Source organism: Arachis hypogaea, chromosome 6 (genome assembly GCF_003086295.3).
Source record: "Arachis hypogaea cultivar Tifrunner chromosome 6, arahy.Tifrunner.gnm2.J5K5, whole genome shotgun sequence".
Lineage (NCBI taxonomy): Eukaryota > Viridiplantae > Streptophyta > Magnoliopsida > Fabales > Fabaceae > Arachis > Arachis hypogaea.
The window spans coordinates 54,565,910-54,579,617 of record NC_092041.1 but is presented as its reverse complement, the minus strand read 5'-3'; the positions used below and the strand labels follow the sequence as shown (position 1 = coordinate 54,579,617).

Genomic DNA, 13,708 nt, shown 5'->3' with positions numbered 1-13,708 from the left:
CGCAAACGCCAGGAAACAGAAGCACAAGCGAAAGACAGAGAGCGAAGAGAGAAGAGAAAAAGTTCGAAGAGGTTAAAGAAAACAAAAGAGAAAAACCGTTTCTGGGTTTTCAAAATCAAAAATAAAGAGCCAAGGGGAAATGGGGCAATTAATGCTAAAATTAATGAAGGCATTAAACCCTCGCAGGTTCCCAAAAGCGCCGATATAAAAGCGCGCTTTTTAGACAAAACTTCTACATTCAAAAGCTACTTCCAAGGAATCGACAAAATGCTTGAGTTCGGCTTCGTCAAAAAAGGACGAAGTCAAGAACTTGACCTCAAAAAAGACCGAGCTCAAGCAGGGCACTGTTCATACCCTGGGTCGAGTTGTCCGACCCAGGATGTTCAAATAGCAAAGCGACCGACCTCTTTTGGTCAAGCATACCGACTTATTTACGAAGAAGTCGGCCAAAGCGACAGGAAAAGCACAAAGAAGGGCCCAACTCAAGGAACACGACCCAAACCCTAAAGGCAGCCCAAGCTTACAGAGAGAAGGGCGGTTCCTTGAAGATAAGATGACCTCACTTGAAAAGATAAGATAAAGATAAGATGAGATAACTAACTTATCTTATCCACAGAAGGCCACATCTCACCATTATAAATACTCTAGAGCACCCAGGTATAACTCATTCTCTGATTCTACTCAATACCTGTTTAATACCCTTGCTAACTTAAACAGAGTCCCTTGCAGGTACCCACCACCCTTCGGTGACAAGGGATCAGTAGTGCAGTCAGACCAACAATTCAGACACGACAACTCTGGCCGTCTTCCACCAGCCGGACACGTTAGCACCGACCAGTACAGAAGATCTCGTCTGAGATCGAACTCCAGTTTCAGGTAACCCTCGGAACACTTCCCAAAGGAGAGCTTAACAAATTTGGAAGAAGTGGTGAACAAGTTTTGGCAAGATTTTACCCTCCTCAAAGGATCAATAGGCTGAGAAGTGAAGTGCAAACTTTCAGGCAACAAGATGGTGAGACACTTTATAAAGCATGGGAAAGGTTCAAAGATCTAACAAGAAGATGCCCACCAGAGATGTTCAATGAGTGGGTCTAACTTCACATCTTCTATGAAGGACTTTCATATAAGTCAAAGAAGGTTGTGGATCATTCATCAGGAGCTCTCTAAACAAGAAGAAAACCATTGAAGAAGCCATAGATGTCATTGAAACAGTTGCTGAAAATGACTACTTCTATGCCTCCGAAAGAGGTAACACCAGAGGAGTAATGGAGCTGAACCACATGGATGCATTGTTAGCTCAAAACAAGATGATCACCAAGCAGCTAGCAGATCTTACCAAGAAGGTGGAGGAGAATCAAGTTGCAGCAACCATCACTTCATCACCAGCTCAAGAAGGAGTAAACATAGGAGAAGAAGGTGACTGGGAGCAAGCCAACTATGTTGGAAACTCACCTAGACAAGTCCATGATCCATACTCCAAAACTTACTACTCTGGATGGAGAAATCACCCCAACTTTGGACGGGGGACCCAACAAGATCAAGAGCAAGATCAGAAATGCCACAACCTCAACTCCAACAACAATGCAACTCATCAAAACACCTCACAGAGATATTACCAACATCCATCTAACCAATCTTCTCAACCACCTAATCTCAACCCACCATCAATAACCGAGGATAGGCTCTCAAAGATTGAGGCTCTACTTGAAAATCTATGCAAGGAAATTCAAGATAGTAAGGCTTTCCGGGAAGAAGTGCAATCCAACATGCAAAATCAAGATGCTGCCATCAAGAAACTAGAAACACAGATTGAATTCTTATTCAAGCAAGTCCCTAGACACAACAATTGTAGCAAAATCAACTCAATACCAAAGGAGGAATGTCAAGCTATCACCCTCAGAAATGGGAAGGAATTGAAGGAGACCCACAAGAAACCACCAGAGAAGAAGTTAGATAAAGAAAAAAAAGGACATGAGGAAGCTCAACCCTCAAATCCTATGCCACATCAAGAAGAAGAAGCACTCAAACCATGTTTTTCAAAGGCTCCATACCCCCAGCAGCTGCAATTAAAGAAGAGGGGAGAGGACAACCAATTCTCAAGATTTTTGAAAATCTTTAAGAAACTACAAATAAACATACCCTTTGCTGAAGCAATAGAGCAAATGCCACTCTATGCCAAGTTCTTGAAGGAATTGATGACCAAAAAGAGAAGCTGGAAGAATAATGAGACCGTGGTGCTCACGGAAGAATGCAGTGCCATTATTCAACACAAATTGCCCCAGAAATTGAAAGATCTTGGGAGTTTCCAAATCCCTTGTATCATTGGGGAAATCACTGTGGAAAAGGCTTTATATGATCTAGGAGCCAGCATAAATCTAATGTCTCTAGCAATGATGGAAAAAATGAAGATTGAGGAAGCCAAACCAACAAGAATGACCCTGTAACTAGTAGATAGATCATTCAAATTTCCCCATGGGATAGTAGAAGATTTGTTGGTAAAAGTGGGAGACTTCATCTTTCCAGCAGATTTTGTGGTATTAGACATGGAGGTAGGAGCTAAGACTTCCATCATCCTGGGAAGGCCATTTTTATCCACTGTCGGAGCCATTATTGATGTCCAAAAGGGTGAACTTGTCCTTAGATTACGTGAGGAGAAAATGACATTTAATGTGTTTAAGGCCATGAGTTACCCACACAACTCAATGGGAGAATGTATGAGGTTGGACTCCGTAGAAGCCTTGGTACAAGAAACTCTTGAAGAAGAACTTGAAACATCAACAGAAGAAGAATTAGCAGCAAGCGAAAAAGCTGCAGCCGCTGAAATGCATGTTCAATGCATGCTAGAAGAAAAGGAAGAAAGGAAAGAAGTGCCCAAACTGGAGCTTAAAGCACTGCCAACCACTCTCAAGTATGCGTACTTGGGAGAAAATAAAAGTTGTCCAGTGATCATAAATTCAGCCCTCAGCCAAGAACAAGAGGAAGAGTTGCTTCAAGTCTTACAAAAGCATAAGGATGCCATTGGATGGACACTTGCTGACTTGAAAGGAATCAGTTCAGCCATATACATGCATAAGATACTCCTGGAAGAAGGTGCCAAACCTTCCATTCAGCCCCAAAGAAGGTTAAATCCAGCAATGAAGGAAGTGGTACAGAAAGAAGTTATGAAGTTGTGGCAGGGAGGAGTAATCGATCCAATTTTAGATAGCCAATGGGTCAGTCCAGTTCAAGTAGTTCCCAAGAAAGGAGGAATCACTATGGTGCCCAACGAAAGGAATGAGCTAATCCCTATAAGAACTATCACAGGCTGGAGAATGTGTATTGACTACAGGAAGCTCAACGAAGCCACAAGAAAATATCATTTTCCACTTCCCTTTATGGATCAAATACTGGAAAGACTTGCAGGACATGCATATTATTATTTTCTAGATGGTTATTCAGGATATAACCAAATAGTGGTTGATAGAAGAGACCAAGAGAAAACATCATTCACCTGCCCATATGGAGTGTTCGCCTACAGGCGCATGCCATTTGGGTTATGTAATGCGCCTACAACTTTTCAACGCTGCATGCTCTCCATTTTTTCAGATATGATAGAGAAGTTCATTGAAGTTTTCATGGATGACTTCTTAGTCTTTGGGGATTCCTTTCCTAATTGCCTAAACCATCTTGCCTTGGTATTGAAAAGATGTCAAGAAACCAATTTAGTTTTGAACTGGAAAAAATGTCATTTCATGGTGATAGAAGGAATAGTTCTTGGTCATAAGGTTTCTAATCAAGGCATTGAGGTAGACAGAGCTAAGGTGGAGCTAATTGAAAAGTTACCTCCACCAAGTGATGTCAAGGTGATTAGGAGCTTTCTGGGACATGCTGGCTTCTACAGAAGATTTATTAAAGATTTTTCAAAGATAGCCAAGCCCTTAAGCAATCTCCTAATGTCTAATACACCATTCATTTTTGATGAGAAATGCATGATAGCATTTGAAAACTTGAAAAAGAGGCTATCCTCAGCTCCTATCATCACCCCACCTGATTGGAATTTACCATTCGAACTGATGTGTGATGCATCTGATTTCACAGTTGGGGCAGTGTTAGGACAGAAAAGAAAATTTGGTGCATGTCATATACTATGCCAGCAAGGTCCTTAATGATACTCAAAGGAATTATACCACTACCGAAAAGGAGTTGTTTGCAATAGTGTTTGCATTTGACAAATTTAGATCATATCTTATTGGTTCTAAAATTATTGTTTTCACTAATCACACAGCACTCAAATATCTATTTGCCAAACAAGAGTCAAAACCAAGACTAATCAGATGGATCTTATTGTTATAGGAGTTCAACATTGAAATTAGAGACAAAAAGGGTGTAGAGAACAAGGTGGCAGACCATCTATCCAGAATCCCTTGTGAGAAGGATGATGCCCATGATACAAGTGTAAATGAATTCTTCCCAGATGAGCAGCTAATGATGATTCATAAAGCACCCTGGTTTGCGGATATTGCAAATTTTAAAGCAGCTGGCGACTTACCCCCTGGAATCAACAAATATCAAAGAAGGAAACTCATCAATGATTCCAAGTATTTCATTTGGAAATACTCAGATGGAATCCTTAGGAGGTGCATCTCAGAAGAAGAAGGACGAAGGGTTCTGTGGAGTTGCCATAGTGCTAGTTATGGAGGTCACTTTGGAGGAGAAAGAACTGCCGCAAAGGTGCTGCAATGTGGGTTCTTCTGGCCCACTATCTTCAAAGATGCTAAGGAATTGGTGAGAAGCTACAACGAATGCCAAAGGGCTGGCAACCTGCCCAAGAGAAATGAGATGCCACAGCAATACATTCTAGAACTTAAACTGTTTGATGTATGGGGAATCAATTTCATGGGACCATTCCTGCCCTCATATTCAAACAAGTTTATCTTGGTGGCAGTAGACTATGTATCTAAGTGGGTGGAGGCAGTGGCGACCCCAACTAATGACAACAAGGTAGTCATAAACTTTCTTTGAAGGAATATCTTCACCAGGTTTGGAGTCCCACGAGCCCTCATCAGTGATGGAGGGAGCCATTTCTGCAATAGACCATTGGAAGCCCTACTCCTGCGATATGGGGTGAAGCATAAGGTTGTCACACGTTATCATTCCTAAACAAGTGGGCAAACAGAGATATCTAATCGAGAGTTGAAAAGGATTTTGGAAAAGACTATGGGGATATCAAGAAAGGACTGGGCGAAGAAGCTAGATGATGCTCTTTGGGCATACAGGACAGCCTTCAAAACACCAATTGGGATGTCCCCATATCAACTGGTGTATGGTAAGACTTGTCACTTAAAACATTGAACCTAGATAGCACTGCTGCTGGTGAAAAAAGGGTTTTACAGCTTCAAGAATTGGAAGAATTTAGATCTCAAGCCTATGAAAATACCAAGATCTATAAGGAAAATACAAAAAGGAGACATGACCTCAATTTGGTACCCAGAAGTTTTGAAGAAGGGCAACATGTGCTTCTCTACAACTCTAGACTGAAACTCTTTCCTGGGAAACTCAAATCAAGATGGTCTGGACCCTTTCTAATCACAAAAGTCTCACCTTATGGACATATAGAAATAATGGAAGAAGGCTCAAAGAGAAGGTTCACTGTGAATGGACAAAGACTCAAACACTACTTGGGCAGCATGGGGGAGACCCCCAAACAGAAGTACAACCTCAACTAAGGAATGAATCATCGAGCTAGCAACGTTAAAAAAGCGCTTTATTGGGAGGCAACCCAACCTGAGGTAATTCTCTTTTCATAAGTCTTTCAATAAAAATTTCAAGTTAGATTCTCTATAGTGTGAGGAGCTAAGTTTGGTGTTACACACTAAAAATAATTCAAGGGTGAATATAGGGCTCTAAGTTTGGTGTTCCACCAAAACTCCAGCTGAAGAGTGCATTGCAACCCTTAGTGACAAAGCATTCCTCTAGCAATTAGAGAACTTACTTGACAGAGGCTTAACCTCTAAGATATAGATTATCTTTTTTAGCTCATAGGTTTCTTAATAAAAAGCACACGAGGTTCTTACATGCATCCAATTTGTCAAGTAACCAAAGAACTAAGTTTTGTGTTCATACACCAAGTTAAGTTCTGAAACTCACAAGCACACATGCATGCTAACCCTCTTCCAAGTGCTTGGAGAATAAGCAACTTTCAATAGTGTTGCAGGAATTCAATCAATCTCAAGGAATGAGCATACCCCATCATCCAAGGAAACAGACAGGGATGCAATTATTAGGACGAGAATACCAAGGAAGATATCATGAGGTTGTTTCAACCCATCTCGAACTGCAAAACTCCAAGTGAAAAATGATTGAATAGAACCTGCATCTTTTACTTGTTCCTCTTTATTCACAATTTAAATGTGCTAGCTAAGTGTCTTGAGTGTTCACTTTCATCTTTCTTACTTGTATGCTTGTCTCTTTAAGTTAATCAAAAAGAAAATGTTATGAAAAGAACAAGAGTGGAGTATTTTGTGAAGTGCATTCTGAATGTTTGTGGTAGGTTGATTAGTAAGCTAAGTTGGTTCACCAAGTAAGGAAAGAAAGCAACTATCTATCCTGAGTCCTATGTTTGAGACACACCCTTTGAGACTAACTAAACAATAAGATCCCAATAAAGAAAGAGAAAAGCAATAAAAGTGAAAAAGAAAGAAACACAATAAGAAACAATGCTAGGCACCAAGGGTTTCAAAATTGAGGCATATGTTTGTGGTGTTTGATGAGCGGATATTTTATACGCTTTTTGGGGGTAATTTCATATAGATTTTAGCATGTTTTAATTAGTTTTTAATAGAATTTTATTAGTTTTTAAGCAAAAATCATATTTCTGGGTTTTACTATGAGTTTGTGTATTTTTCTGTGATTTCAGGTATTTTCTGGCTGAAATTGTGGGAGCTGAGCAAAAATCTGATTTAGGCTGAAAAAGGACTACTGATGCTGTTGGATTCTGACCTCTCTTCACTCGGAATGGAATTTTTGGAGCTACAAGAGTCCAATTGGCGCACTCTTAATTGGGTTGGAAAGTAGACATCCAGGGCTTTCCAGAAATATATAATAGTTTATACTTTGCGTGAAGATAGATGACGTAAACTGGTGTTCAACACCAGTTCCAAGTTGCAGTCTAGCATTCAGCGCCAGAAACAGGTTACAAGTTGGAGTTCAACGCCAGAAACAGGTTACAACCTGGCGTTCAACTCCAGAAACAGCCCAGGCACGTGAGAAGCTTAAGTCTCAGCCCCAACACACACCAAGTGGGCCCCAAAAGTGGATTTCTGCACCAATTATCTTAGTTTACTCATTTTTTGTAAACCTAGGTTACTAGTTTAGTATTTAAACAACTTTTAGAGACTTATTTTGTAACTGATGACATTTTTAGATCTGAATTTTATACTCTTTGATGGCATGAATCTCTAAACTCCATTGTTGGCGGTGAGGAGCTCTGCAGCGTCTCGATGAATTAATGCAATTATTTATGTTTTTCCATTCAAACATGTGTGTTCCTATCTAAGATGTTCATTCACGCTTAACTATGGAGAAGGTGGTGATCCGTGACACTCATTACCTTCCTCAATCCATGAATGTGTGTCTGACAATGATGAGCGGATAATTTGTACGCTTTTTGGCATTGTTTTTAGTGTGTTTTCAGTATGATCTAGTTAGTTTTTAGTATATTTTTATTAGTTTTTAGTTAAAATTCACTTTTCTAGACTTTACTATGAGTTTGTGTGTTTTTCTGTGATTTCAGGTATTTTCTGGCTGAAATTGAGGGACCTGAGCAAAAATCTGTTTCAGAGACCAAAAAGGACTGCAGATGCTGTTGGATTCTGACCTCCCTGCACTCGAAGTGGATTTTCTGGAGCTACAGAAGCCCAATTGGCGCGCTCTCAATGGCGTTGGAAAGTAGACATCCTGGGCTTTCCAGCAATATACGATAATCCTTACTTTGCCCAAGATTTGATGGCCCAAACCGGCGTTCAAAGTCACCCTCAGAATTTCCAGCGTTAAACGCCGGAACTGGCACCAAAATGGGAGTTAAACGCCCAAACTGGCACTAAAGCTGGCGTTTAACTCCAAGAAGAGTCTCTACACGAAAATGCTTCAATGCTCAGCCCAAGCACACACCAAGTGGGCCCAGAAGTGGATTTTTATGTCATTTACCCATCTCTGTACACCTTAGGCTACTAGTTCTCTATAAGTAGGACCTTTTACTATTGTATTTTCATCTTTGGACATCTAGTTCTTAGATCATATCTGGGTAGTTATCCTTGTTCTGATGCTATCTTAGATCATTGGGAGGCTGGCCATTCGGCCATGCCTAGACCTTGTTCTTATGTATTTTCAACGGTGGAGTTTCTACACACCATAGATTAAGGTGTGGAGCTCTGCTGTACCTCGAGTATTAATGCAATTACTATTGTTCTTCTATTCAATTCCGCTTGTTCTTGTTCTAAGATATCGCTTGTTCTTCAACTTGATGAATGTGATGATCCGTGACACTCATCATCATAATCACCTATGAACGTGTGACTGACAACCACCTCCGTTCTACCTTCGACTGGGTGAATATCTCTTGGATTCTTTAACCGGAATCTTCGTGGTATAGGCTAGAACTGATGGCGGCATTCAAGAGAATCCGGAAGGTCTAATCTTATCTGTGGTATTCTGAGTAGGATTCAATGATTGAATGACTGTGACGTGCTTCAAACTCCTGAGGGCGGGGCGTTAGTGACAGACGCAAAAGAATCACTGGATTCTATTCTGGCCTGATCGAGAACCGACAGATGGATAGCCGTGCCGTGACAGGGTGCGTTGAACATTTCCACTGAGAGGATGGGAGGTAGCCACTGACAACGGTGAAACCCTTGCTTAAGCTTGCCATGGAAAGGAGGAAGAAGGATTGGATGAAGACAGTAGGAAAGCAGAGAGACGGAAGGGAAGGCATCTTCATACGCTTATCTGAAATTTCTACCAATGAATTACATAAGTATCTCTATCTTTATCTTTATGTTTTATTCGTATATCACCATACCCATTTGAGTTTGCCTGACTGAGATTTACAAGGTGACCATAGCTTGCTTCATACCAACAATCTCTGTGGGATCGACACTTACTCGCGTAAGGTTTATTACTTGGACGACCCAGTACACTTGCTGGTTAGTTGTGCGAAGTTGTAGTGATCACAATTTCGTCCACCAAGTTTTTGGCGCCGTTACCGGGGATTGTTCGAGTATGGACCACTGACGGTTCATCTTGTTGCTTAGATTAGGTATTTTTTTTTCAGAGTTCTCAATAATGAATTCTAGAGTTTCATGATGATCTGTTGAAGTCTGGCTGGCTGTGAAGCCATGTCTAATTTCATTGGACCGAGGTTTCAACTTATCATCACAAGAGCTTGTTGATTTCTATCAATCTTGCTTTTGGAGCAGTGATCTGCTAAGGCTTGGTTGGCCATTGGCCATGTCTAGTGTTTTGGACCGAAGCTTTCTTTGAAAGCTTGGCTGGCTGTGAAGCCATGTCTAATTCCTGGACCGGAGTCTTAGACTAAACATTGCATGATTCCTGGAATTCTCATTAAGAATTTTGATACCTTTTTCCACTTAATTTTCGAAAAAAGCACAAAAAATTTACAAAATCATAAAATCCAAAAATACTGTATGCTTCTTGTTTGAGTCTAGAGTATCATTTTAAGTTTGGTGTCAATTGCATGCATTCATTCATGTGTCTTAAGGATCTTCAAGCAATTCTTGATGATTTCTTACTCTGATCTTTGAATTCTTTTGACTTGAGTGTTTGTGTGTCCCATATAGTGTCAGTAGTATACAAACTGCTAAGTTTGGTGTCTTGCATGCATTGTTATTTGATTTTAGTTGCATTTTGATTATTAAAAATCCAAAAATATTTTTTGTTTGTGTCTTCTCAAGTCAATAATACAGAGAATTGAAGATTCAGAACATACAGCAGAGGAATTGCACAGAAAAAGCTGGGCGTTCAAAACACCCAGTGAAGAAGGACAGACTGGCGTTTAAACGCCAGCCAGGGTACCTGGTTGGGCGTTTAACGCCCAAAAGGGTATAGTTTTGGGCGTTAAACGCCAGAATGTGCACCATTCTGGGTGTTTAACGCCAGGATGGCACAAGAGGGAAGATTCTGTTTTCAATGCAAATTTTTTTCAAGTTTTCAAAGTTTTTCAAAATCAAATCTTTTTCAAATCATATCTTTTCAATCATATGTTTTCAAAATTGATTTCTTTCTATTTTCAAAGATACTTGCTATCAATTAATGATTTGATTCAACATTTCAAGTATGTTGCCTTTTCTATTGAGAAAGGTTTAATGTTTGAATCATATCTTTTCTTGTTAGCCAAGTTTTTAATTTTCAAAATCAAATCTTTTTAAAATGTTTTTCAAATCATATCTTCTCAATCATATCTTTTTAAAACTAATCATATCTTCTTAACCACATCTTTTTCAAAATAGTTTTCAATCAAATCTTTTTGATTTCTAATTTCAAAATCTTTTTCAAAAATCACTTGAATTCTTTTCCACTTTCATTTCCGAAAATCAATTAGTGTTTTTCAAAAATGTTTTCAAACTCTTTTACTTGATTTTCGAAAATTACCTCCCTTCTTCGCACATCCTTCTATTTATGGACTAACACTATTCCTCAATGCAAAATTCGAACTCCATCTTCTTTGATAAGTTCGAATTTTCTACTTCTGTCTTCTATTTTTCTTCTCCTCTGACACCTCAAGGAATCTCTATACTGTGACATAGAGGATTCCATATTTCCTTGTTCTCTTCTCTTTCTTATGAGCAGGAGCAGAGACAAAAGCATTCTTGTTGAGGCTGACCCTGAACCTGAAAGGACCTTGAAGCGAAAGCTAAGAGAAGCCAAAGCACAATTCTCTGTAGAGGACCTAACCAAATTCTTCAAAGAAGAAGAACACATGGCAGCCGAAAACAACAACAATGCCAACAATGCAAGGAAGGTGCTGGGTGACTTTACTGCACCTACTCCCGACTTTTATGGGAGAAGCATCTCTATCCCTGCCATTGGAGCAAACAACTTTGAGCTTAAGCCTCAATTAGTTTCTCTAATGCAACAGGATTGCAAGTTCCATGGACTTCCATTGGAAGATCCTCATCAGTTTTTAGCTGAGTTCTTGCAAATCTGTGACACTGTTAAGACTAATGGGGTTGACCCTGAGGTCTACAGACTTATGCTATTCCCTTTTGCTGTAAGAGACAGAGCTAGGACATGGTTGGACTCTCAACCTAAAGAAAGCCTGGACTCTTGGGAAAATCTAGTCAATGCCTTCTTGGCAAAGTTCTTTCCACCTCAAAAATTGAGTAAGCTTAGAGTGGAAGTCCAAACCTTCAGACAGAAGGAAGGAGAATCCCTCTATGAAGCTTGGGAAAGATACAAACAATTAATCAGAAAGTGTCCTTCTGATATGCTTTCTGAATGGAGCATCATAGGTATTTTCTATGATGGTCTCTCTGAACTATCCAAAATGTCTTTGGATAGCTCTGCTGGAGGCTCTCTTCATCTGAAGAAGACGCCTACAGAAGCTCAAGAGCTGATTGAAATGGTTGCAAATAACCAATTCATGTACACTTCTAAAAGAAATCCTGTGAACAATGGGACTAGTCAGAAGAAAGGAGTTCTTGAGATTGACACTCTGAATGCCATATTGGCTCAGAACAAAATATTGACCCAACAAGTCAATATGATTTCTCAAAGTCTGTCTGGAATGCAAAATGCACCAAGCAGTACTAAGGAGGCTTCATCTGAGGAAGAAGCTTATGATCCTGAGAACCCTTCAATGGAAGAGGTGAATTACATGGGAGAATTCTATGGAAACACCTATAATCCTTCATGGAGAAATCATCCAAATCTCTCATGGAAGGATCAACAGAGACCTCAACAAGGTTTCAACAATAATAATGGTGGAAGAAACAGGTTTAGCAATAGCAAGCCTTTTCCATCATCTTCTCAGCAACAGACAGAGAGTTCTAAGCAGAATACCTCTGACTTAGCAACCATGGTCTCTGATCTAATCAAAACCACTCAAAGTTTCATGACTGAAACAAGGTCCTCCATCAGAAACTTGGAGGCACAAGTGGGTCAGCTGAGCAAGAAAATTACTGAACTCCCTCCGAGTACTCTCCTAAGCAATACAGAAGAAAATCCAAAAGGAGAGTGCAAAGCCATCAACATGGCCGAATTTGGAGAGGAAGAATAGCCAGTGAACGCCACTGAGGAGGACCTCAATGGACGTCCACTGGCCTCCAATGAGTTCCCTAATGAGGAACCGTGGGAATCTGAGGCTCAAAATGAGACCATAGAGATTCCATTGGACTTACTTCTGCCATTCATGAGCTCTGATGAGTATTCTTCCTCTGAAGAGGATGAGTATGTCACTGAAGAGCAAGTTGCTAAATACCTTGGAGCAATCATGAAGCTAAATGACAAGTTATTTGGAAATGAGACTTGGGAAGATGAATCCCCTTTGCTCACCAAAAAACCGAATGACTTGTCTAGGCAGAAACTGCCTCAAAAGAGACAGGATCCAGGGAAGTTTTCAATTCCTTGTACCATAGGCACCATGACCTTCAAGAAGGCCTTGTGTGACTTAGGGTCAAGTGTAAACCTCATGCCTCTCTCTGTAATGGAGAAGTTAGAGATCTCTGAGGTGCAAGCCGCAAAAATCTCACTAGAGATGGCAGACAATTCAAGAAAACAAGCCTATGGACTGGTAAAGGATGTTCTGGTTAAAGTTGAAGACCATTACATCCCTACTGATTTCATAGTCCTAGAGACTGGGAAGTGCATGGATGAATCCATCATCCTTGGCAGACCCTTCCTAGCCACAGCAAGGGCTGTGATTGATGTTGATAGAGGAGAGTTGATCATTCAAGTGAATGAAGAATCCTTGGTGTTTAAGGCTCAAGGATATCCCTCTGTCATCATGGAGAGGAAGCATGAAGAGCTTCCCTCAAAACAGAGCCAAACAGAGCCCCCACAGTCAAACTCTAAGTTTGGTGTTGGGAGGCCACAACCAAACTCTAAGTTTGGTGTTGAACCCCCACATTCAAACTCTAAGTTTGGTGTTGGGAGGTTCCAACATGGCTCTGAGCATTTCTGAGGCTCCATGAGAGTTATCTGTCAAGCTACTGACATTAAAGAAGCGCTTGTTGGGAGGCAACCCAATATTATATTTTGACTATTTTCCTTTGTTATTTTATGTCTTTTGTAGGTTGATGATCATGAGAAGTCACAAAATCAATGAAAAAAGCAAAAACAGAATGAAAAACAGAAGGAAAAATAGCACACCCTGGAGGAAGAACCCACTGGCGTTTAAACGCCAGTGAGGCTAGCTGTTGGGCGTTTAACGCCCAGTCTGGCACCATTCTGGGCGTTTAACGCCAGAAAGGGGCACCAGACTGGCGTTAAACGCCAGAAAAGGGCAAGAAGCTGGCGTTAAACGCCAGAAATGGGCACCAGCCCGGCGTTTAACGCCAGAATTGGCACAAAATGAGATTTTGTTTGCCATTTGGTGCAGGGATGACTTTTCCTTGACACCTCAGGATCTGTGGACCCCACAGGATCCCCACCTACCCCACCACTCTCTCTCTTCTTCACCCATTCACCAATCACCTCAACACCTCTTTCCCAAAAA

At 40.6% G+C, this 13,708-nt stretch overlaps 1 non-coding gene across 1 annotated transcript; it reads right to left on the bottom strand.

Moving 5' to 3' along the window:
* Positions 1–11,377: 11,377 nt before the first annotated feature.
* On the bottom strand, positions 11,378–11,485 carry LOC112699836 (small nucleolar RNA R71). The gene has a single exon (XR_003152773.1). It is a non-coding gene; the product is annotated as a small nucleolar RNA R71 (small nucleolar RNA).
* Positions 11,486–13,708: the final 2,223 nt, after the last annotated feature.